This window comes from Rhinopithecus roxellana, unplaced genomic scaffold, assembly GCF_007565055.1.
Source record: "Rhinopithecus roxellana isolate Shanxi Qingling unplaced genomic scaffold, ASM756505v1 contig5920, whole genome shotgun sequence".
NCBI lineage: Eukaryota > Metazoa > Chordata > Mammalia > Primates > Cercopithecidae > Rhinopithecus > Rhinopithecus roxellana.
The window spans coordinates 12138-15834 of NW_022144413.1; the positions used below are offsets into that span (position 1 = coordinate 12138).

Sequence of the window (3697 nt, forward strand, 5' to 3'; positions counted from 1 at the left end):
TCAAACTGTTTGCATCCACTTCCTTAATTTTCTTGGTCATGCCTCACAATTAGAGATTGCTACATTGTGGTGCACTAATGAGACTGCAATGATTGAAGTCAGGGAATTGAGCTCTGGGATGCATCATTCTTCCGAGACCAACTGACAAACTGGCCTCACACTGTGATACACACCCATGGCAGCCGTCAACAATATAGTGGTCAGCAACACAGGCTGGAATGGGTCAGCCTAGAAACTGAGGTACAGCAACAAGCAGCCATAATTATGCATTTTGGAAGTTCAAAGAAGAGACAAAGATCAAGGAGACAATTTCATGAAATACTTGTAAAATATGCAACAATTTAAGATGATGAATAAGCATCCAACAGGTTCCACAAACTCCAAGTAACAGAAACTCAAAGAAAGAAACTCAAAATTACCTGATAATCGAGAACAAATACAAAGAGAATTTTGAGGATTTTCAAGAGAAGCAAGGGAAGTAGCTAGTCAGGCAAAAGGGACCTTCAAAAATAACCAGTGGACTTCTAATCTGTCTTATCTGTCTTCTTAGTCCCAGCTACTCGGGAGGAAGAGGCAGGAGATTGGCGGGAACCTGAGAGGCGGAGCTTGCATTGAACCGAGATCCCACCACTGCACTCCACAGCCTGGGTGACAGAGCCAGATACTGTCTCAAAGAAAAAAAAAGAAAGAAAGAAAGAAAAAGAAATGTCTTATGGAGTACTTCAGGGTAGAAAGAACACACACTCAAAAGCCATACGAATAAGCAAATTTAAGGTAAAGAAAAATACATGAAAAATTATCCAAGATGAAATAATTAACAATGTGCACCTCCACAATTTGTTCTCAATATAACTTAAAACAATAATATATTTAATAAAACAATCTATGACTAATTTTTGTTTGTGACATGCAATGCAGGTATAATTTTGATAACTCAGTAAATGAAACAGTGCAGTTAAGTTACATGGGAGTAACAGTTTTGTATGTTACTAAATGTAAACTAGTATAACTTTAAAATTGTTATAACATTAGAATGTGCAATATAATCATCATAGCAACCACAATTAAACAAAGAAACAGAAAAGGTAACCGGCAGGAAGAATGCTTTCTGTACTACAAAAGAGGGTAGGGGCTGTGTATTTAACTAGTCTTCCCTGAGGCTACTGAGCAAGCTATCATGCACCATGAGACAAAGCCTAAGCTGTTGCACTAGGGACCATCCATATGCAGAACCTGGTGAAGCACTGGTGGCAGAAAGAAGTGGCTAGGTGGAGAGGCAACTGAAACAAAGTTGGCACAGCAACTGCTCCAACCCTGTGTCTTTCTTCATGGCTTCCCAGGAGTTTGAGGTTGAAACAATTGTTGACAAAAGACAAGACAAAAATGGGAATACAGTGGATTTCGTTCGGTGGAAAGGTTATGACAAACAGGATGACACTTGGGAACCAGAACAACACCTCATGAACTGTGAAAAATGTATGCATGATTTTAATAGACGACAGACTGAGAAACAGAAAAAACTAGAATGGACCAGGACAAGTAGAATGTGTTCAAACAATGCCAGAAGAAGAACTTCCAGATCTACCAAAGTGGACTATACTAAGAGTTCTCCTAAAACGCTAGTGACTGGCAAATAACACGGATCCAAAAGCAGCCAGTTATTTGCTGCCATCAAGAACGTTAGGAGAAGGCAGCTTCACTTCTCACTGACGCAAAGGATATGGAGTTAACAAATTCAACTCTCAAGACATTTGCACCTGACAGTCCTATTGACAACAAGAAAACTGTGAGCGGCTTTCAGGAACTCAAGAAACTGGACCCTATTGCAGTAGATCAGCAGGACGTGGTGGGCTTCAAGGTGACAGAAGGGAAACCAGTCAGGGACACTTTGTCAGGTCCCAGTGCAGAACAGGCTGGAATGGAGAACAGGACCCTGCTACAGCCACTAATGTCTCAGATGTCTGGCTCAGTTACTGCTTCCATGGCCACAGGCTCAGCTCCCCAAAAAGCTATAATGGTATTAATAGACTCATTAGCAGCCACTGGAACAACAGACACATGTACGTCAGTACCAAGAGTGAAAGATGGCAAAAGACATGTCACTGATGATGGCAGAGACCAGTCTTTTGTCAAGAAAATATACTTCACCTTAGGCTAACAGAGAGTGCCAGCACATACAGGGACATTGTAGTGAAGAAAGAGGATGGATTCACCCAGATATTGCTATCAACCAGATCGACAGAAAAAAATGCACTGAATACAGAAATAATTAAAGAAATGGTGAATGCTCTGAATAGGGCTGCTGCAGAGGACAGCAAGCTTGTGTTGTTCAGTGCAGCTGGAAGTGTCTTTAGTTGTGGTCTTGATTTGGAGTATTTTGTGAAGCATTTAAGGAACGACAGAAACAGAGCAAGCTTTGAAATGGTGAACAACATGAAGAACTTTGTGAATACTTTTATTCAGTTTAAAAAGCCTATTGTTGTATCAGTCAATGGCCCTGCCATTGGACTTGGTGCTTCCATACTGCCACTTTGAGATCTAGTGTGGGCAACCAAAAAGGCATGGTTCCAAACCCCTTATACGACCTTTGGACAGAATCCAGATGCATGTTCTACTGTTACATTTCCAAAAATCATGGGTGAAGCATCTGCCAATGAAATGTTAATTGCTGGGCGAAAGTTGACAGCACGGGAGGTGTGTGCCAAAGGCCTGGTCTCTCAAGTGTTCTTGACTGGAACTTTCACCGAGGAGGTTATGATTCAAATTAGGAAGCTTTCCTTATATAATGCAGTTGTGCTAGAAGAATGTAAGGCCCTTGTTCACTGTAATATTAAGATGGAGTTGGAAAAGGCGAATAAGAGAGAGTGTGAGGTGCTGAGGATGATGGGGCTCAGCCCAAGGGGTAGAATCCATGGTAAAGTATGTTGAAAATAAAATTAATGAGTTTTAATTGTCAGTCTGTCTGCTCAGGACCCAAGAACTAAGCCGAATCAAATACATCATGAGGTGCAAGATGCCCTAATCCATTTTCATAGCACAAAACAATTTCACTCAAGGTGAAGGCTTGGAAGCAGATCTGGAAATGTCCAAGCTGTATCTTTAAATTATCATGGCATTTTTTAAGCACTGTAACTTTAAAAGAATTAATAAAACATTTCCTTGAACAAATGTGATTATTTTATACACACATAAGCGTAAATATAAAAGCAGACTGGTGGGTACTAGACTGTTCTTGCAAGCTCTAATTGTATCTATGGCTAACTACTAATATAAGATCAGAATAGCATTTTATTAGATGTGGATGACAGAGAATTCTGTAATAATGTTCATTTTTCTTATTTTTATATCCTAGAATGCAGAGTCTACTGGGGTAGGAGGCAGCCTCAGCTTCCCTCCCACAAAGAGAGACACAGAACTATCAGAGATGGTGCCCTTGACTTTACAGTGGCACAAATAATACAGAGACACAAAATTATGAGTCAAAAGGCTTATCTTTAGAATAAAATATTTCTGAACCAATTCCCGGTCATCATTCTCCTAAACTGAACATATGATTGGAATACATGGTGAGAAATCACCTGACTTTCTTTTCTTAAGGGCATGGTATATTACTGAACATGCTTTAGACTACGAGTCAAGTTTCTGGAAATTATCGTTTAGCCTCTGGTCACAGACCGGTTTCCTGGGCCGTGCTTTC

At 40.3% G+C, this 3697-nt stretch overlaps 1 pseudogene; it reads left to right on the top strand.

Annotated features, from left to right (window-relative positions):
* Positions 1-1328: 1328 nt before the first annotated feature.
* On the top strand, positions 1329-2950 carry LOC115896196 (annotated as a pseudogene).
* The last annotated feature ends 747 nt before the right edge of the window (positions 2951-3697 follow it).